The sequence below is a fragment of the Arachis hypogaea genome, chromosome 4, assembly GCF_003086295.3.
Source record: "Arachis hypogaea cultivar Tifrunner chromosome 4, arahy.Tifrunner.gnm2.J5K5, whole genome shotgun sequence".
NCBI lineage: Eukaryota > Viridiplantae > Streptophyta > Magnoliopsida > Fabales > Fabaceae > Arachis > Arachis hypogaea.
The window spans coordinates 15,927,756-15,951,236 of record NC_092039.1 but is presented as its reverse complement, the minus strand read 5'-3'; the positions used below and the strand labels follow the sequence as shown (position 1 = coordinate 15,951,236).

Genomic DNA, 23,481 nt, shown 5'->3' with positions numbered 1-23,481 from the left:
AATACAAGGAAGGTGCTTGGTGACTTTACTGCACCTACTCCCGACTTCTATGGGAGAAGCATCTCAATCCCTGCCATTGGAGCAAACAACTTTGAGCTTAAGCCTCAATTAGTTTCTCTAATGCAACAGAATTGCAAGTTCCATGGACTTCCATTGGAAGATCCTCATCAGTTTTTAGCTGAATTCTTGAAAATCTGTGACACTGTCAAGACTAATGGGGTTGACCCTGAGGTCTACAGACTTATCCTATTCCCCTTTGCTGTAAGAGACAGAGCTAGGATATGGTTGGACTCACAACCTAAAGAAAGCCTGAACTCTTGGGAAAAGCTAGTCAATGCCTTCTTGGCAAAGTTCTTTCCACCTCAAAAATTGAGTAAGCTTAGAGTGGAAGTCCAAACCTTCAGACAGAAGGAAGGTGAATCCCTCTATGAAGCTTGGGAAAGATACAAACAATTAATCAGAAAGTGCCCTTCTGACATGCTTTCTGAATGAGCATCATAGGTATCTTTTATGATGGTCTGTCTGAACTGTCCAAGATGTCATTGGATAGCTCTGCTGGAGGATCTCTTCATCCGAAGAAGACGCCTGCAGAAGCTCAAGAGCTCATTGAAATGGTTGCAAATAACCAATTCATGTACACTTCTGAAAGGAATCCTGTGAACAATGGGACGAATCAGAAGAAAGGAGTTCTAGAATTGATACTCTGAATGCCATATTGGCTCAGAACAAAATATTGACTCAGCAAGTCAATATGATTTCTCAAAGTCTGTCTGGAATGCAAGCTACACCAGGTAGTACTAAGGACGCTTCATCTGAAGAAGAAGCTTATGATCCTAAGAACCCTTCAATGGAAGAGGTGAATTACATGGGAGAACCCTATGGAAACACCTATAATCCTTCATGGAGAAATCATCTAAATCTCTCATGGAGGGATCAACAGAGACCTTAACAAGGTTTCAACAACAATAATGGTGGAAGAAACAGGTTTGGCAATGGCAAGCCTTTTCCATCATCTTCTCAGCAACAGATAGAGAATTCTTAGCAAAGCCACTCTGACTTAGCAACCATGGTCTCTGATCTAATCAAAACCACTCAAAGTTTCATGACTGAAACAAGGTCCTCCATTAGAAACTTGGAGGCACAAGTGGGTCAGCTGAGTAAGAAAGTTACTGAACTCCCTCCTAGTACTCTTCCAAGCAATACAGAAGAGAATCCAAAAGGAGAGTGCAAGGCCATCAACATGGCTGAATTTTGAGAGGAGAAAGAGGCAGTGAGCGCCACTGAGGAAGACCTCAATAGACGTCCACTGGCCTCCAATGAGTTCCCTAATGAAGAACCATGGGAATCTGAGGCTCACACTGAGACCATAGAGATTCCATTGGATTTACTTCTGCCATTCATGAGCTCTGATGAGTATTCTTCCTCTGAAGAGGACGAATATGTCACTGAAGAGCAAGTTGCTAGATACCTTGGAGCAATCATGAAGCTAAATGACAAGTTATTTGATAATGAGACTTGGGAGGATGAAACCCCTTTGCTCACCAAAGAACTGGAAGGTTCTCAATACCTTGTACCATAGGCACCATGACCTTTAAGAAGGCTCTGTGTGACTTAGGGTCAAGTATAAACCTCATGCCTCTCTCTGTAATGGAGAAGTTAGGGATCTTTGAGGTACAAGCTGCAAAAATCTCACTAGAGATGGCAGACAATTCAAGAAAATAAGCTTATGGACTTGTAGAGGATGTTCTGGTAAAGGTTGAAGACCATTACATCCCTGCTGATTTCATAGTCCTAGAGACTGGGAAGTGCATAGATGAATCCATCATCCTTGGCAGACCCTTCCTAGCCACAGCAAAGGCTGTGATTGATGTGGACAGAGGAGAATTGATCATTCAAGTGAATGAAGAATCCTTTGTGCTTAAGGCTCAAGAATATTCCTCTGTTACCATGGAGAGGAAGCATGAAGAGCTTCTCTCAAAACTGAGTCAAACAGAGCCCCCACAGTCAAACTCTAAGTTTGGTGTTGGGAGGCCACAACCAACTTCTAAGTTTGGTGTTGAATCCCCACATTCAAACTCTAAGTTTGGTGTTGGGAGGATCCAACATTGCTCTGAGTATCTGTGAGGCTCAATGAGAGCCCACTGTCAAGCTACTGACATTAAAGAAGCGCTTATTGGGAGGCAACCCAATGTTATATTTATGTATTTTCCTTTGTTATTTTATGTTTTCTATAGGTTGATGATCATGGAAAGTCACAAAATCAATTGAAAAAGCAAAAACAGAATAAAAAATAGAAAGAAAATAGCACACCCTGGAGGAAAACTTTGCTGGCGTTTAAACGCCAGTAAGGGCAGTAAATGGGCGTTTAACGCCCAGTCTGGCACCATTCTGGGCGTTTAACGCCAGAAAGGGGCACCAAACTGGCGTTTAACACCAGAAATGGGCATCAAGCTGGCGTTAAACGCCAGAAATGGGCACCAGCCCGGCGTTTAACGCCAGGATTGGCAGAATGAGCATTTTTGCTCGCCATTTGGTGCAGGGATGAATTATCCTTGACACCTCAGGATCTGTGGACCCCACAGGATCCCCACCTACCCCACCACTCTCTCTCTTCTTCTTCTCTATTCACCAATCACCTCAACACCTCTTCCCCAAAAACCCCTCACCTATCAAATCCTACCATTCTCTTCACCACTCACATCCATCCTTCATAAAACCCCACCTACCCTACCATTCAAATTCAAACCACTTTCCCTCCCAAACCCACCCATAATGGCCGAACCAAACACCCCCTCTCCACTCCTATATAAACACATCCTCACTCCTTCATTTTCACACAACCTACACACTACTTCTCCCCCTTGGCCGAAAATCAAAGCCACCTCCATCTCCTCTATTTCTTCTTCTTCTACTCTCTTTTTTCTTCTTTTACTCGAGGACGAGCAAACCTTCTAAGTTTGGTGTGGTAAAAGCATTGCTTTTTGTTTTTCCATAACCATTTATGGCATCTAAGGCCGGAGAAACCTCTAGAAAGAGGAAAGAGAAGGCAAAAGCTTCCACCTCCGAGTCATGGGAGATGGAGAGATTCATCTCAAGGGTGCATCAAGACCACTTCTATGAAGTTGTGGCCAAGAAGAAGGTGATCCCCGAGGTCCCTTTCAAACTCAAAAAGGGTCAACTTTGATCAAAGATTGGACCAAGTCCTCATAGACATTTGTGAAGAGGGCGCTCAATGAAAGAGAGATTCAAGAGGGAAGCCGGTTCAACTAAGAAGGCATGACCTCAAGCCCATCACCAAGAAAAGAGTGGAGCAAATAAGAGAACCTCATCAAGAGCATGAGGAAATTCCTCATCATAAAATCACTGAGATGTCTCAAGGGATGCATTTTCCTCCACAAAACTATTGGGAGCAAATCAACACCTCCCTAGGAGAATTGAGTTCCAACATGGGACAACTAAGGGTGGAGCACCAAGAACATTCCATTCTCCTCCATGAAATTAGAGAAGATCAAAGAATCATGAGAGAGGAGCAACAAAGGCAAGGAAGAGACATTGAGGAGCTCAAGCACTCCGTAAGATCTTCAAGAGGAAGAACAAGCCGCCATCACTAAGGTGGACCCGTTCTTTAATTTCCTTGTTCCTTATTTTCCTGTTTTTCGAATTTTTATGCTTATGTTTATCTATGTTTGTGTCTTATGATCATTAGTGTCTTAGTGTCTATGCCTTAAAGTTATGAATGTCCTATGAATCCATCACCTTTCTTAAATGAAAAATGTTCTTAATTGAAAAAGAGAAGAATTGCATGAATTTTAAATTTTATAACAGATTAATTATTTTGATGTGGTGGCATTACTTTGGTTTCTGAATGTATGCTTAAACAGTGCATATGTCTTTTGAATTTGTTGTTCATGAATGTTGGCTCTTGAAAGAATGATGAAAGAGGAGACATGTTACTGAGAATCTGAAAAATCATAAAAAAATGATTCTTAAAGCAAGAAAAAGCAGTGAATACAAAAAAAAAAGAAAAAAAGGGGAAGAAGAAAAAGAAAAAAATAATAAAGTTGTGATCCAAGGCAAAAAAAAAGAGTGTGCTTAAGAACCCTGGACACCTCTAACTGGGGACTCTAGCAAAGTTGAGTCACAATCTGAAAAGGTTCACCTTGTTATGTGTCTGTAGCATGTATGTATCCGGTGGTAATACTGGAAGACAGAGTGCTTTGGGCCACGGCCAAGACTCATAAAGTAGATGTGTTCAAGAATCATCATACTTAACTAGGAGAATCAATAACACTATCTGGATTCTGAGTTCCTATAGATGCCAATCATTTTGAATTTCAAAGGATAGAGTGTGATGCCAAAACTGTTCAGAGGCAAAAAGCTAAAAGTCCCGCTCATCTAATTAATACTGATCTTCATAGATATTTTTGGAATTCATTGCATATCCTCTTCTTTTTATCTTATTTGATTTTCTGTTGCTTGGGGACAAGCAACAATTTAAGTTTGGTGTTGTAATGAGTGGATAATTTATACACTTTTTGGCATTGTTTTTAGTATGTTTTTAGTATATTTTAGTTAGTTTTTATTATATTTTTATTAGTTTTTAGTTAAAATTCACTTTTCTGGACTTTACTATGAGTTTGTGTATTTTTCTCTGATTTCAGGTATTTTCTAGCTGAAATTGAGGGACCTGAGCAAAAATCTGATTCAGAGGCTAAAAAGGACTGCAGATGCTGTTGGATTCTGACCTCCCTTCACTTGAAGTGGAGTTTCTAGAGCTGCAGAAGCCCAATTGGCGCGCTCTCAATTGCGTTGGAAAGTAGACATCCTGGGCTTTTCAGCAATATATAATAGTATATACTTTGCCCGAGATTTGATGGCCCAAACAGGCGTTCCAAGTCAGCTCAAGAATTCTGGCATTTAACGCCGGAACTGGCACAAGAATGGGAGTTAAAAGCCCAAACTGGCACAAAAGCTGGCGTTTAACTCCAAGAAAAGTCTCTACACATAAAAACTTCAATGCTCAGCCCAAGCACACACCAAGTGGGCCCGGAAATGGATTTTTATGTCATTTACTCATCTTTGTAAACCCTAGGCTACTAGTTCTCTACAAATAGGACCTTTTGCTATTGTATTTTCATCTCTGGATGTCTAGTCCTTAGATCATCTTGGTAGCTATCTTTGAGTAGTCTTATGTTATCTTAGATCATGGGGCTGGCCTCACGGCCATGCCTAGACCTTGTTCTTATGTATTTTCAACGGTGGAGTTTCTACACACCATAGATTAAGGTGTGGAGCTCTGTTGTACCTCGAGTATTAATGCAATTACTATCGTTCTTCTATTCAATTCAGCTTATTCTTGTTCTAAGATATCACTTGTTCCTCAACTTGATGAATGTGATGATCCGTGACACTCATCATCATTCTCACCTATGAACGTGTGCCTGACAACCACCTCCGTTCTACCTTAGATTGAGTGGATATCTCTTGGATCCCTTAATCGGAATCTTTGTGGTATAAGCTAGAATTGATGGCGGCATTCAAGAGAATCCGGAAGGTCTAAACCTTGTCTGTGGTATTCTGAGTAGGATTCAAGGATTGAATGACTGTGACGAGCTTCAAACTCCTGAAGGCTGGGCGTTAGTGACAGACGCAAAAGAATCACTGGATTCTATTCCAACCTGATTGAGAACCGACAGATGATTAGCCGTACTGTGACAGAGCGCGTTGAACATTTTCACTGAGAGGACGGGACTGTAGCCACTGACAACGGTGATGCCCAACATACAGCTTGCCATGGAAAGGAGTAAGAAGGATTGGATGAAGACAGTAGGAAAGCAGAGAGACAAAAGGGTCAAAGCATCTCCATACGCTTATCTAAATTCTCACCAATGAATTACATAAGTATCTCTATCTTTATTTTATGCTTTATTCATAAATCATCCATAACCATTTGAATCTGCCCGACTGAGATTTACAAGATGACCATAGCTTGCTTCATACCAACAATCTCCGTGGGATCGACCCTTACTTGCGTAAGGTTTATTACTTGGACGACCCAGTGCACTTGCTGGTTAGTTGTGCAAAGTTGTGATAAAGAGTTGAGATTGCAATTGAGTGTACCATGTTGATGGCGCCATTGATGATCACAATTTCGTGCACCAAAGGGCAAGCATCAAATTCTAGTGGTGGTAGATCCTTTGAACTTGAAGAACCTTCTCTTGATGAGATGGAAAGTAATGTGGAGGTAAATTTTTCTCACCCTCCCATTTATGAATTGAGTAAGGGAACAGAGTTAGATAAAGTTATTGAACAAAGGATTGAGATTAAGAGATCTTTTGAGGAGGTGGAAGTCCTTAGAAATAGAAGGATGGGAGTGAAATACGCTTTGTCAAGAACCTTGGAATCATCTTTGCCTAGGTTGCCATCTACACCTTCATTTGAGTGGGTGAAATTCATTTCTATTAGCTTTACTATCCTACTTGAATATGGTTTGCTTGAAACGGATGGCAAACTTAGGGAACTTTGTGGGATGAAGCGTAAGCGGAAAAGGTTTTGTGGTGGGTGTTGCAAATCAAGGCTCATTATGGTTGATGCATCAAACATGAAATATAAAGGTTGGAGTAGTGCTCAAATAGATGGGTCTAGAAGGATTGTTGGCCACTATATAGAGAATTCACCTTACTCACCACCCGGTTGGACTAATAATGATGATCAATTTCAAGACGGGTGTGAAAATAAAGTATGGGATCCCGGATTAGAAAAAGAGGATCAACTTTGGGAGCCCCAAGCTTGTGAAGAACTCCATCAATACTTGGCTCAATCCATGAGAAATCTTGGGGCACAATGGAAAACTAAGCATTGGTGGGAGTTCCAAGATGAATACAAGCACAAGCCACCTTGATGAGGAGCTCCCCATAAGTCCAACTTAAGGACAATAAACAAAAGTGCTAGGTAGGAGACACCCCACCATGGTAACATTTTTTCATTTTCTCTTTTGTAAATAGTGTAGAATTTAGTTGATTTCATATTTTGTTTAGTTAGTTGAGTATAGTTGATAGTTTAGTATGTTAAATAAGGTTTTAAGGTATTTAGGTAGCTGTTTGGAGGTTTGGAATGCTTGGATTGGTGCAAAAATATAGCAAAACTTTTTGAAAAATAGAGCATCATCCACGCATACGCGCACTGTGCGCGTACGCGTGCATCAAGCGTTTTCGACCATCCACGCGCGCGCGCCATGTGTGCGTATACGTGGATTGAGAAGTTCTACATTCCATACATTTTTCAGAGAGTTGTGCCTGTGCTGCGCCAACGTTGTGCCTTTGGCACAACCCCACTCGCGCGTACGCGCACATGACGCGTACGAGCCACTCTCGGAATAATCCATCGATGCGAACGCACATTGTACGCGTACGCGTCGCGTCCATTACACCACCATCCGCGCGCGCACCATGCACGCGTACGCGCGGATTTCCTTCCTTCACCACATTTCTTTTCTTTTCCACTTTCTATTTCTTTCCTCCTCCTTTCTTCTTCCCTTCTTCTACATCTCATCCAACACTCCCAAACACCATTGATAACCATTTATTTTAGTTAACTAATTAGTTAGTTAGTTAGTCAATTAGTTAGTTTAGTTAGTTTTCATTTCATTTTCTCTTTTTCATTGTAAGTGTTGGATTGATATTCTTGTTTACCGTTAATTGCTGCTGAGTATTAAAAAGGGATGTTTTCTTAACATCACTATGTTTATAATCCTTGTTGAATTCTATGATTGAGGTTATATTTTGCTACTTGGTTTTGAGTTCTTCATGCTTACCTTTTGAGAATACCAAGTGATGAGAATTGCTTTCGAGCTTGTAACTCTTTTTGAATTGCATGATTTGGCCACCATGTGATTTGAGCCTTATTTTGTGATTAGGCAACTTCTTGATGGATGATGTTGTGCATTTACCTTAGTGCATGGTGTTTCATGATTATATGCATCCATATGCTTTAGCTTGAATGCTTTCATGCTTCTTTAATGCTTGTTTTACCTTACAAGTTTACTTAAAGCATCTCAAGCACACTAGGATAAGTGAAGTGCATGATTCTTTTGTGACATAGCTTTTTATGCTGATGTGTGCTCTAAACCGTGCAATTTAGTATTCACACACCTAATATTTCTTCATGTCACACTAATTCACTCACTCAATTCTAGTGATTTACCTCATTCCAACAATTATGCTTCCTTGCTTTTGTATTACCCTACCTTATGGTGTTATATTTTTGTTTTTCATGATTGATGCACCACAAGCAATAACGGAAGCAAGACTAAAAACACGCAGCAATCCGGAGATTCACCGTACCCCCTTGCTCATCTTTGAGTGCACCGAGGATGGTGCAAACTTTTAAGTGTGGGGAGGTAGTCCGACCGATCGGTGATTTTGGGTGACAAGTTTCTAATCCCAATACTTTTGCATTTCATTTTAGGTTTTTAGGATTTTTGTTGCATTCTCTTAATTTTGCATATATATACAAAATAAGCTTAGTCAAAATAATAAAATTTTTCAAGAATTCTATCTATAGGGCACCAATTGATTTGAGTGAAAACTTTTCATAGAACTTGCTTGAATTATATATATTGTGGAACATGAATTTTGAGCTAAGAACACAAGCAAGTGAGTTTTGAGCCTAATGGTGTGGTTACATCTTATAACCACTTATTTTTCTTCTTGTGTGCATTATTCTCTTTCTATGATTGTGATCTTTGATTTGTTTAATTCTCTATTTCCATTATTTTGTGTATTTATGCATTTATATGATTGAGGTTATCATTTCATTTAACTCACTTACCCAAATAGCCTTACATTTTATCTTCTATTGTTAGCCACATTTGAGTCTACGATTAACCCACTTTGTTCTTAAATTAGCACATTACAAGCCTTAAAGCGAAAAACAATAAATATCCTTATTTGGATCTTCGATTAGCTTAGGCTAGTGTGTGTGCATCATTCAAGTGTGGGAATCTTGGGACATTGGGGGAATAAAAGAGTAGTTTTGTATTTTTATTGAAATTATTGGGAATTGGGCACATGCTCATGTATTGATCAAATGTAAAACCTTATGCATTGATGTTCTTGTATATAGAAAGAAAAAAATGAGGAAAACAAAAGAAAAAGAAAAGAAAAATAATATGGAAAAGAAAAAAATATAGAAAAAGAAAGAAACAAAGAAAAAGAAAAATAAAAAGGGGACAAAATGTCCCAAAGCAAAGCTCAATAAGGATCAATGCATAAGTGTTGTGAAATGAAAAGAAAATGCATGAGTATGTTAAAAAGGTGAAAATGGGTAGTTAGGTTAGAATTTAATGGTATAGGATGTCATATGTTAGGTGGGAAGTTTAAGCTTATCAAAGATTCAAATTTCAAGCTCACTTGATCATATATGCATCCTACCTTGACCCTAACCCCATTACAACCTAAAGAAAAGACATCATGATACTTGTATGCATGCATGAAATATATGTCGATTGTTAGAAGAAGAACAAATCTTGAAAAGCATGATTAGGAGAGAATTGAGAGAATCAACCCTAAACACTTGAGCGAATAGAGTGCAAATACACCCGGTGAGGGTTTGATGCTCAAATTACATGCTTCCACCAATGATCATCTCCTTTCATGCAAGTTTGTAAAAATATTTAATAGCCCAATTCAATTATGGTTTGACATGTTGTTAATACCTTTGGCCCTTGTGCATATATGCTTCTTGGGAATTAATTTATTTTGACCAAGCAATTGCATTCATTTAGATAGTTACATATAGGTAGATTGCATTTAGTTAGTTTCCATTGAATAAATGTTGATGCCCTTTGCTTTCTCTTGGTTTAAGCATGAGGACATGCTTGGTTTAAGTGTGGGGAGGTTGATAAACCCCATTTTTAGGGTTTATCTTGTGTTGAATTTAGGGGATTTTATCACCTTTTACCCACATTTATCCATTGAAATAGCATGGTTTTATAACTTCTTTAATTGTGCTTAAGAGTGAAAACATACTTTTTATGTCTTAAAATAGCTAAATTTAATTCACTTTGATTCCATTAGATGCCTTGATATGTTTGTTAAGTGATTTTAGATTTAGGAGGCAAAGATTGGATCAAGAGAATGAAGGAAAAGCATGTAAAAATGGAGAACTCATGAAGAAATGTAGGAATCGCAAAAGCTGTCAAGCCAACCTCTTTGCACTTAATCGACCATAACTTGAGCTACAGAGGTCCAAATGATGCGGTTTTAGTTGGGTTGGAAAGCTAACATCTGGGGCTTCAAAATGATGTAAGATTTGCCATAGTTGCATTGCGCATAGGGGCGCGCACGCGCACGGTACGCGGACGCGCCGATGTTGGCACATGATCCACTTAATGCAACTCGTGGCCAGCGATTTTAGAAACCTTGTGGGCCCAATCCAACTCATTTCTGATGCTATTTAAGCCAAGAATTGAAGGGGAATCAACATACTTTAACATCTAGTTACCATTAGTTTAGTTTAGCTTAGTTTAGTAGTTAGAATTAGTTTCTAGAGAGAGAAGCTCTCACTTCTCTCTAGGATTAGGATTAGGATTAGGTTTAGTTCTTAGATCTAGAATTTAATTCATATTCTTCTACTTCTATCTTCTCAATTCTTTGTAGTTACATTCATTCTTCTTCCATTCTTTTGTTGTAATCTCTTTTATGTTGTTCTTGTGTTTTGTTGTAGATCTACTTTTGTTTCTTCTACTCTCTTTCAATTCAATCAAGGTAATCCATAATAATTGTGCTTCTTTTGATTGTTGTTGTTAATTCCTTTCAATAATTATTGTTAGATTTCATTCTTGTTGTAGATTTCATGTGCTTTCCTTCTATGCCTCTTATGTGTTTGATAAAATGCTTCTTTTGGTTTTAGTGTAAATTTTGTCCCTCTTGGCTTTGGTTGAGTAATTAGTGACTCTTGAGTTATCTAATTCCTTTATTGATTGATAATTAGAAGTTGCTAATTGATTTGAATGCCTCTAAAGCTAGTCTTTCCTTTAGGAGTTGATTAGGACTTGAGGAACCAAATTGATTCATCCACTTGACTTTTCTTCATGGTTAGAGGTTAACTAAGTGGTAGCAATGAGCAATTTGTAGTCACAATTGAGGAGGATAACTAGGATAGGACTTCTAGTTCTCATATCTTGCCAAGAGCTTTGTTAGTTGTTAGTTTATTTTCTTTGCCATTTATATTTCTTGTCTAAAATCTCAAAAAACCCCAAAATAACTCATAACCAATAACAAGACACTTTATTGTAATTCCTAGGGAGAACGACCCAAGATTCAATACTTCGGTTTATAAATTTAGGGGTTTGTTACTTGTGACAAACAATCTTTTGTATGAAAGGATTATTGCTTGGTTTAGAAACTATACTTTATAACGAGATTTCATTAGTGAATTTCTAAGCTATCAAAAATCCAATCATCAGTGGGCAATAGAAGGAACATAAGGGTGTGGGATGATCAATGGATTTTAGGGGAAAAAACTGTTAGGCAACAGAGACCATACAATTGATCATGTATCTGACTTAATTATTCTTGGAAAGGGTTGGGATACAGCAAAAATTGATCAAATCTTTTCGCAGGAAGTAAGAAACAATCATTAAAACGCCCCTAGGCCTAATCAATATAGAAGACTCAATAGTTTAGCTTTATAGAGTAGATAGGCAGTATTCAATTAAGACTGGCTATCATGTGGCTAAGAAAGAGATGATGGAATCACAAACCAATTCGGCATCTACAAGTACGAATTTGAAGGAGCTATGGAAGGAAATATGGAGAGTCCAAGAGCCTCAGAAAAATAAATTATTTTTATGAAAAGCGTCTCAGGATATCATTCCAATAAATCTGAATCTACCCAAAAGGAAGATCGTGACACAACCAACTGGCCAGATTTACAAATCATAAATTGAAAGTACAGAACATGTCATTTTGCTATGTCCATGGACAAGAGCATTATGGTTTGGAGCACAGATTCAATTACTACCTACTGCTAAATTAGTAACTTCCTTCAGAAGATGGTTACAGGAATGCATTAAGAAGATTAGAGAGAATGTCAAAGAGGATTAAGAGAGATTAATATGTAAGGTGATGTTCCTAGTTTGGAAAGTATAAAAATTAAGGAACCTTGCAATTTATCAGAGACAAGGAGTCAATCCAACAACAACAATTAAAAGAGCAGGAATAGTGGAAAAAGGAATACAGATAATCTATTCAGGATGAACAAATAACTTCACAACATAGAGTAAATGTTAAAAAAAAAAAAAGACAAATTACCTGTATGCTCCTCCTCAACCATGGATGAAAGCCAATGTTGACTCAACCTATAAAACAACCACTGGAGAGAAAGCTATTGCAGTTGTTGTAAAGGATGGAGAGGGCAAGCTGATGGCAGGTTCAACATCAAGAATTATAGTTGCTTCAAGTCTGGCAGCTGAAGCCACGGCGATTAGGGAAGCAATTATTCTAATTAAAAATCTGGAAATGAATAAAATATAAATGAGTCAGATAACTCACAAGTAGTGCAAGCGCTAGAGGCAGGAAGCAGAGTGGCGGACATTGATCCCATCCTCATGGATATTCTCCAAATGAAGGGAGATGACGACGACATCGGGTTCACTTGGATACCAAGAGGGGGCAATCAGCTGGCACATAAAATTGCTGTGATGGAGCTAGAGGGTAGGCTAAATCATTCTTGAAGCTGGAGTTCCACGACAAAAATCATTAGAGAGTTGAACAAGGATAGAAGTCAAATTGAATAGAGAATAATGAGGTGCAGAAAGGCAGAGAAAGAAAACAGTGCTGCAACAAAAGGGCAGAATCATCTTCAACAAACTCCAGCAAAAAACTGTTCCGATCATTAACTTCAAGCAACGACGATGATGGTTACTAAATAACGACAGTCGAAGTATTAAATCTAAGGACGGCAGATGTATTAAAGGTAGCATCGGAGACAAGTTCAGCAACGACGTCGTGACATCACCGCAAAACCGTGTCCCACCACCGATTGGCAAAGGTGAAGACCAACGGTAAAGACAACGACTGACAACAATAGGAAGCTAGCCACGCGAGGAGGAGATGAGGAGGCGACGAGCGCGACGAGTAGTGGTCTCTTCCTTTAAAGAACAGCAGCGGCAGCCATAAAAAAAATGAAGGAGAGATATCGTTTTCTTTTTCATATTCAGCCAGTTGAATTACGGATTTTGTCAATTCGAACTTGGTTTTGGGACCTAAACTTGTCCAAAAAAAAAAGAGACTCTCAAAATTTAAATTTGAAACGAAAATTGGGTTATACGGGATAACAAGGGATGCTATTCGTTATCCTTTAACTTTATTTCAAAAAAAAAAATGAGCAGCCGACACGTTAGTATTTTATGTTCCAAAGAGTTGAAGAGCCAACACTAACTGTGTAACTCATGTTTTCTATACTATTAGAAGATAGGTGGTGAATGTTACAATACTCCTATTTTATTTGGAGTTTTAAAACTCTTTTACATTATTAGTGTTATAATATGCATTGGCACAATATTCTAAAGAATAATTAATGGAGCTTTTATTGTACATTGATAACATTATTAAACAATTAATGTCAAAAAATTATATTCTTTTTAAAAAGTTAATATTTAAAAAATTAACACTAACTTAAATTATGCTTTTAAATAAAAATATAAAATAATCATAAAATATTAATCTCTCAATTTTATTTATTTATTAAGCAACGCTTTTTTTAATTTTAGTATTTTATTAGTGTTAATTTTTTTATTGAAATAAAATAAAAAAAATTATTGTTTCCATAACAACTTTTTTATTTTTATCTTTTAAGATTTATTCTGTTTTAAAATTTTAACATATATAATATTTTATTCTTCTATTTTATATCATATTTTTATTATACTATAAAAATTATTAATAAATACAATAAAATATATTAGTAAGTACTATAAAAAAATATTATTGAATAATTATTTTACTATACTCATTAATATTTTTTATAATAACATTTAAATATAGAATAAAAAAAGAGTAAAAATAAATATAGTGTAAAATAGAAAAATTTAAAAAAAGTCTAGCAAATCACCAAAATTTTGAATGATCTGTGTCCTCCCAAAAGAAAAATGGATTCATGTAATTAAAGATTTTTTATTTGTTTTGAAAATTAAAAAATTATTTTAATTCATTTAAATAATTTTTTCATATATTAGTCATTTATAATTAAGTTTAAATTTTGAATTTCTAATATTAGTAAATAAAATTCATTATAAAAATTACAAAATTTAAATCCAAAAGATTATTTTTAAAAGAGACATTTTGAAATGAATATTAATTTTAGTAGATAGGTGTTTGATAATATTTTTCAAAAGGAAAAAATAAAAAATTATTATTCTACGTTCTAAAATAAAATTTATTTTTATTTTAAAATTTTAATACGTTAATATATAGTTTAATATATCTAAATGTATAAGTCTCATATTTTTGAAAAATTTTCTCAGAAATAATGTTAATAGAATGTTTATACGTATAGATATCTAAAAAATAATTGATACATAGAAAAAAATATTGTTTAAATTTAAATAATAGCTTAGATTTTTTTTTCTATTAAATTTGTACTATATAATCCAATTCAGTTTAGAATATTGATGTAATTTTATTTGATTTACCATATATATACTGTACCAGTAGTAAATTGAATAAGCCTAATTTAATTTATTACTGGTATAGATTATTGACATTACTTACTTTTAAGTTAATTATTTATTTATTTTTTATTAATTTTAAAACATAAATATCAATAAAAAATATCCACATTTAAATTCAAATAAAATATAAAAAAATTAAAATAAATAAGAATAGAAATTTAATTTTTGGATTTTAGTTCAAATAATTAAAAAAAATAAAACAAAAAAAGAAAGACGGGTGTTTTTAATTAATCTTTAAATATATATTTTAAAGTTAATCCTCAAAAGTAGTAATTTTATCATTCTAAATTCAAATATAATTTTTTTATATTTAAAATAATCAAACAACTTTAATTTTAAAAGAACATTTTTGTTTTTTAAAAATTAACTAATATTATAGGTTACTTTTTTAAAATTAAATCATATTTTTAATTCAAATTAAATAATTTTAATTTTAAATTATATTTTAAGCTTTTAAAATTAACTATAAAAAGATATTCTTATTTTATTAGTTTTTTTTATCTTTTATTTTTGTTTTTATTATAATAGTTCAATATCATTTTAAAATAATATAGCCCAAAATGAAAATAATAAAACAAAAAAATTTTAATCCAAACAAATTTTAAATAAAAAATTATAAAATTATATTTTTTATTTTTACAGTTTTTAATTTTAACTCACTACAATTTTAAATAAAAAGATTAATTATAACATAAAATGAATTTAAGACAAAAATAAACGTAAAATAAATTTTAATGACCTAATATTAAAACACTATTAAATTTAGTTTAAAATAAAATAAAAATTAATAAAAAAAATTTCTCTCTCTTCACATTTAAGACGCATTTAAGAGCTTCTAAAATTAAATATGCAAATTTTACTTTTCTTTTATTCATGGAGTTTTAAAACTCCATTAATCGGTCACAAGATAGGTGCATGCATTATGCATATAATTTCCAAACGGGGTCTCGTGTGGAAAGATTGCTTTTCAGATTCTGTTTTTTTTTTTTTTTTACTTCGAGTCAATAATGAAATTTCTTGTTGAGTAATCAGCGGTAAATAATGAATCTATATGGAAAGGCAAAAGGCCCAATGAAAAAACTGTGCTTGTTTTGCATGGCCTTCTAAAATCGTGAATAGGTTTCTGCGAGATACGAGGCCCACTTTTGCATTCTTGTTTTGAAAAAATGTCCTTTGTTTTTCCGACGCCTAAATTGTCCAACTCTATGGGTAACATTTGTTTTTGAAGATAGGACACAGAAATAAATTAAGACAGTACATGTTTAAAATATATTTGGAAACAGAAACATCGATATGAAATACATTATTTTTGAGACAGCTTTTTATATTTTTGTATTCACTCTTTTATGAAGGACAATGATAGACACAGAATTTGAAAGAGTGGACACGGACTTTTTTATAAATTTTGTTTTTTTTTATCCATAGATATTTTTTATTATTTCACTATTATCCCTTCTTATTTTTCCTATAATTAATCTTGAAACTTTTGAAAGATAAATATTATTAAAAGTAAAATTAATCTTTTAAAATGCTAAAAAATAATTTATAAGTTATAATTGATTTTATATAATTTAAAGAAAAATCAGTTTTTAGATAAAAAAAAAATTTGTTTTCTAAATAAAAATAAATTTTTATGTGCAAAAACTAATTTTTTTCATGAAAAACGGATTCTTTTTTAAAAGTAATTTTTTATTTAAAATTAATTTGGCTTATTAACCCAAATAAAATTTTTTATTAATCAAATTCAGATTTATTTTTTATTAATTTTAACCATATGTATTCCTACATATTAATAATAAATTTAAAAATAAAATAAATATATTTATAATTTTTATTTTAATATAAATACTATTATATAGTTTTTTATTAAAATTTTTGGTCTCTTCAGATATTTTTTAAGTTTCATCTGTACTCCATGTATTCTCATTTTCTATTAAATTAGTTTGTACTTGATGTAGAAAATTTGAAATTATATGGTTATTTTAGTCATTTTATATAATATTTTAGTCTTGTCCATGTGTATCCAAACATAATACTAGACATTACATTAGTGTCTTGTACATCGTATTCAAACATAATACACAAACAATAATTTTTAGTGTCTCCGTTCTATTGTCTCTATCTCAATGTCATGTTCTGTCCTGTTTTTGAAAACAAACGCAGCCTATATGTATTAAACTATTAATAGATATATACAACCTATGAAGCATGGATTCACTCATGGTGCCGGCGTATCTGTGTAGGATGCGAATCCGATGCCGACACGCGGTGAATACGCCAAACGAGCGTATCAGTGGCGTGTCTTCTTGCGCTGCAAAATTTTGGTGAAGTGGTCACGAATCCAAAGGAGTCCGACTCGATTCAGACGTTCATGAGACGAATCTTTTTGTTGGGCTGCAAATCTGTAATTAATTTTGTGATTTTATGTCCAATTAACCGATTTTCTTTTTTTAATTTTAAAATCAAAACAAATTAAAATTTAAATTTAAAAATAAAATAATTAATAAATCAAAACCTAAATCTACTTACCGTTTGTTGTTGGTAGTTTATTTACTCACTAGCTTAGTCGTTCTTGGTTCTCTGCGTTATATTGAAGAAGAAGAATAGAAGATACAGAGAATGATGGACTTGAAGCTGTGGTGTTTGCGGATGACAAACTTGGAAGAGAAGAAATTGATACATTTTCAATTAGCGAGATGGCAAGAGTAGATTAAAGTTTTTTATTTTTTAATCGTTATTAGTTAATGACTTTAGATCAAATAAACCCCAAATTAATTGAGAAATTTCAATACCTCAAGTTCTCCCCTCAATTAGCAGACTTTGATTTGATATAATTTTATAAATTTATAATATTAATAGTCAATTAAGACTCTTAGGCTACTTTTGATTTTGAAAACAGGACAAGACAAGATATGGAGAACTAGACAGAAAAAACAGAGACACACAAATTAATGTTCTTATATTTTGTTTGGTAATAAACTAGAACAAATTATGAAAGTCTAATTTATTATAAATTTTTTTCATTCAAAGAATTTTGAAAGAAAAATATAATAATAAGAGTTATGATTATAAAAAATTAACAAGAATAATGAAAGAAAACATAAAAAATAAGTTGTGTCTCTTGTTAGTATCTCTATGTCTTTCTTGGTTGGATGAACGCAAAATACACTAATTCAGTGTCTCTGGACACAATTATTTCTATTTATGTCTTATCTGTCAAACACAATTTTGTGTCTCTGTGTTTCTGTCTTAGTGTCTCGTGCCTGTAAACAAACGCACCTTAGGTGTGTGTTGTAGTATTACTTAACCTGTCACATTAACAAATTTTGCCTCATCAACAAAGAAAGTGACGAAAGGACTACCATAACTAATTTAAAATCTTTAAAGAACGAGTTTGATTAAAAAAAATTCGAAGACCAATTTAAAAAACGAGTGATCTTTTAGAGACTAATTTGACAATTTACTTGTATTTTAAATATGAACTACAAGCGTATTTTGGTTTTTTTAAATGAACTAAAAATGTAATTAAGGTTCTTTTAAATCAAATTTGAATTTTTAATTTCTAATACAATCAAACAAGATGAATTAATTTTATAATGGCATTTTATATTTAGTTTTTTAAAAATTAATGGTAAAAAATTGTTGTTCCAAGTTGTTATCTGAAATTAAGGTGGGATTTGAATGTAGACGTAAGGTCCTAACAATTAAGGTTAAGGGTTCTAATTTATTCGTCAATATGGTAGTTAATTTCAACCCATGTGGGCAACGCCATGTAGACTGAACTTATCGTTGTTGAGTCGACTTATATGCCGCTTATTTTGTGGTTTATCCATTCTTTATTCTGAGTGCAGGTTAGACCCATGTTTAATGGGTGTAGGTATAAACAATTATTTTGTTCTTTTCAAAATTAGTTATCAGGGAATTTTAGTTTTTAGAGTTCACATTTACTATGTCTAATACAATTAAACATACATTATTCTAAAAGCGTAATTTAGTGTTTTTAAAATTAATGCTAAAAAAATTATTTGCCAGAGTATGCTTTTATCAATCTCACTTCGTCCAACCTCAAACTTCCTAATTGAAAATCCATTTATCCTCCCAAATACATTGTAAAAGACATAGACACATCAAGGTCTGAAAATACATTCTTCTTAGCAGCATCAACGCTCAAACCTACGAAATTAACCCGATACTTCCTGTACTCTTCAATAACAGGTCTTCAACATCATTGTCATCACTATCAACTATTCGTCCATTTCCTGAAAGACATTAAACAACAATATACCTAAACGTTCTAAACATAATTTCAAACAATAATAAACCTTAACATCCCAAATGTTGGAATAATTCAGTTAAAAAGACTGTACCTCAGGTCCTCAGCTGAAACATTTTCTATTTGGTTATGCGATGACTCTCCAATCAAATCAACTATTTTATCGAATGCTATATTTACTACATACTATTACAATAAAAATAAAAAATATTTATATTTATGAAATGACAAGTATAAAAGATTTGACATATTCACAACTATTAAAGTAAGTACCATATGACAAAAATAGGCACAAGACATCAAGAAATGAAGTCTAAATTTTTCTTTTTCAAAATACAAAAATAATAAAAGATAAAATAATTACAAATAAATTACAAGGATATATCACAAATAATAAAATTTTACCAACATAACATTCACACTTCCAAAGTAGAACAACTAAATCACACAAATAACATAAAAACAAAGCATAAAAACAGCATTCATGAATCTATATTACTATAAAATACATTCTCATATTACTTTCCTTTACTCCTAGCACTAGAGAAATAAATACTACTCCACTTTCATACTATTACTAGCTTCTTGCAATGAATGAAATAATAAAATTATTATTCTAATAAATATTTTGAAAATAGAAGCTTTGTGTTATTCAATATTATTGTATTTTTCAAATTTAAAATACTATTATAATGAAATGACTTGAAAAAAATAAAGAAAAAAAAGAAACATAGCACAAGTTCTTAAACTCCAGATCAAAATATGACTCGAAATAATAACACTATAACTACATCAAAAAAAACTAACTCTAGTTTTTATTCTTCAAAATTTGAATGTAAAGTAAATAACCGACAACAAATTTAGCAATGTCGCGGAACTAAAGACGTGGCGAAACAAAAGTCTTCTTTAATGAGAAAAATTTTAAATGCCACAAGAATCCAACATAAAGAGTAAAACATAGTAAAACATATTTTTTATATGAGAAAGTATAGGGAGCCAATGAAAATTTTGTACAATATGTACAATGGAGGTTTAGGAAGTATTAGAGATATAATCATTGGTGTTACATTTTTCTATCAGGTTAAGTTTTTGGGATGAGTGGTTTCATGACATAGTATTAGAACTCTAGATCCGAAAGGTCAAGAGTTCAATCTTTGGTGAACCCCAAAATCAGCTTAAATTTTTTCATTATAGAAGAAAGAAAGAAGAGTTGGGACATGTCACAAATCTGTAACAACTCAACAAACAATCAATTGAACAAGTCCTCAATCTTAGTTGTTCCTTTATGTCTATAGATAAATTGTATAAAAATGTTATAGAAATTATAAAAAAATAGATTTGATAATCTAACATTAGCCTTATACAATTTTTTAGCAAGAAAAATACCAGTTTGAACACTCCCATATCACAAAAAAATCAACCATTCAAAATCTCATAATCATTAATTGATAGAGAAATAAGAGCTCCTATCAGCACAATGCTACAAAATTTCTCATTAAAAATGATAGATTATTAAAAAAATCCTAGCATTACAATTATAGAATTGCTAAAGATATTAGTTTATGGTATTACTAGAATTTTATTTTAAATACATTATATATTTGCAATGATACGTACCAAGAGACTTGTGTCAAGCTCCGCTACAAAGTTGCCATAATTCAAACAACAAATCTGAAAATTCCTCAATCTTCAATTGTCCGATTAGTCCTTTGTGCTTGTAAAAAAATTTTAAGAAATTATAAAACTAAATTGCACTTGACAATCTAATGTTAACTTCATAAAAAAAATCTAAGCAACCAAAAAACTAGTTTGAACAAGACATATTCGCTCGCTGCGCCCCATGTTGCCCTTCCTCGCCACCGAGTCAACCTCAACCTCTTCTACTGCTGCATTGTGTTTTGGCTTTGCTACCCTGTTTCTCGTCCGCGCCACTATCTCTGACTCTATTCCTACTCCCTTCACCTCTGCCTCTGCCACCAGCTCCAAAGGCATCAAGGTTCCATTCTTTTCACTTTTTCTGTGAAAACTACATGTGAGTTTTGATGAAGTTCTTAGGTATTTGATTGATTAATTTCATGGTGACTATAACTAAATGAGGATGATAAGTATATAAATTTAAAATCTCAATGAGAGATCGTGGGAGAGAGGGATGGGGGTGGAAAAATACAAGATGTCATAGAGTTAGGCAACCATATCACGTAAGAGATCCGTGGGTTTAGAATCGAAAAGAGTATCGACGATTGGAGAATGACACTTTTATAATTTTTGTGGATAACCTACCTGATGATGCGTCGAAAAAAGAATTATTTCATCTGTTTAAGTGGACAGGCTGGATAAACAACATATACCTGTCACGTAAGGAGAGATATGGAAGAATTCACTTTTTTGGTTTTATAAGGTACACGACAAAAGGAGGGGCTTTGAAAGCAACAAAAGAGATTAACGGAATGTGATTGCGGGGAAAAGAGATCTTTGTGGGAGAGACTAAGTACAGAAGGCACATTGACGTTAAGGAGAAAAAGGATAAGGAGGATGAAGATAGTAACAGTCCATTGGAGAAGGAGTACATCGACCGTGGAAAAATTCGTGTAGCCGAGGTGAATATTTTGCAGAAGACAGTACCGATAACAAAAGGGGGAGTTGCATTTGAAGAAGGATACAACAAAGCTGATAAAGGAAGGGAGGAATCTTCGAAACTAGGTTGGGACATGGCGACAGAGATGTTGACACAGGTGCCACGAGGAGAAGATCATGATAAGGGTAGAAAGGTCTTCGCAATCGAGGAGTTAGATGAATGGCAGTAGGGGAATTCAAACAAAAAAATGGCAAATCCTATGATTAGGAAGGCAGTTATGGTATCTGCGGATTCTTTGGGATCCCCATTAAGCAGCAATGAAGTCACGTCTGAAAAAACGGTATCCTGGGACTATGGGGGAGTAAGATTTGGGGAGGCTACTTTAGTAAAATTAAACTCTAATATGGGTTGTTTAAATTACAAAGGGCCCAATAGAAGTGCTCAGCATGACAAAGATAAATGGTATGATATGGGCCAATACCAAAGAGGCTCATCTGATGGAACAGGGTCTGAAGCCCTAGCAGGTCGAGTACTCACAACCAGAAGCAATCCAGCGGCGCTTTACACGGATAGAAGAGGCCACCAGCTTCTTGTTGGGGATGGCCATGGCTTCGGTTGTGCCATAGGAGAGTTTGAGGTGGGGTGCAATGGTGCGTACATTGTTCTGCATATTCCTAAGTTTGCTTTGGCGGAGGTCACGGGCGCCGGTGAAGGGGACTGCGCGATCTTGGGAGAGAAGAGGGTGGAAGGTTTTGCCTTTCACCCAGTGGCTGTGGAGTTTGTGAGGCCCAACAGCGACAAGGAGAATGGTGGGGGAACGGGAGGGCAGGAAGCAGGACGGCTGGTTGTTGGTGGCGGCGGTTGTGATGATCGGTGGTGCAGGGCAAAAGGCGAGTCTGGCGGAGAATTGCTTAGCCAACAAAGTAAATAGTGTTGGGTTGATGGTATATTCTGATGAGAAACTGACAAAGAAGAGATATGAGGCTGGTGCAGAGGATGACGCTGTAAGCACAGGAGAGGTAGGAAAAACAGTAGCTAGGAATGAGCTGGGGGGTTGAATGGATCCTGTGCCAGAGCAAATAGGGTGAATGTGACTGACAAAAGGAACACTGGAGCTAGCTCGATGAGGGATGGTGAAGCGGAGGAATTAGATTCAGGGAGTGAAATTATTTTGTTGGAGGAAATTTGTGTCCAAGAGGAAGGGGCTATAAGGGACTTAGAGAAGCGGGATGTTCGGATAATGACGTTGACAGTGAGTCGTACCAAGTAGAGCAAGGTGGTAGTTGGGTTGCAAACTTGGAGGAAAATAGTAGAGTAGCTTGAGATTTGGCGAAGGAATTAGGAGCTATTCCTTATGATAAAGAAGATGATATTATGGCTGCTCTTCAAACTCAGAATGAACTTATTGCATAGAAAAGGAAGCAAGCAAAACAAAAAGAGAAAGCAAGAAGGAATCGTCCTAAAAATTGAAACAAGGTGTGTAATACAATTTTTAAATGATTTTAGTTTTTGAATGTGAGGGGCTTATGGGGTGTTGGAAGCTTGGGTATGGTGAAAAATTTAAGACAAAATATAGTTTGAACATGTTAGGATTAATAGAGATGAAAAAACAGGTGGATACAAAGTTGATGCAGTGTAATTTTGAAAAAATAATGCAGTGGGTTGGATTCTTGTGAGTTCCGGACGGTACTTTTAGAGGTTTTTTATTGTTGTGGGACGTACTGATATTTGACTTGCGTAACTGCTATAAAGGGGAGAGATGGTTGTGTGTGGAAGGGGTGTTGACGAACAAGAATTTTAATTTTGCGTTCTGCTGGTTGAGTTTTATTTATGGTTTGTGTCAAGTCCCTATTTGCTACATGGGTGACTTTAATGAGGTTGTGCAAGTGGAAGAAAATA

General features: G+C 34.4%; 1 non-coding gene across 1 annotated transcript; it reads right to left on the bottom strand.

Moving 5' to 3' along the window:
- Nucleotides 1–375: 375 nt before the first annotated feature.
- LOC112799387 (small nucleolar RNA R71) lies at nt 376–483 on the bottom strand. Its single transcript, XR_003200969.1, has one exon. It is a non-coding gene; the product is annotated as a small nucleolar RNA R71 (small nucleolar RNA).
- Between the last annotated feature and the right edge of the window lie 22,998 nt (nt 484–23,481).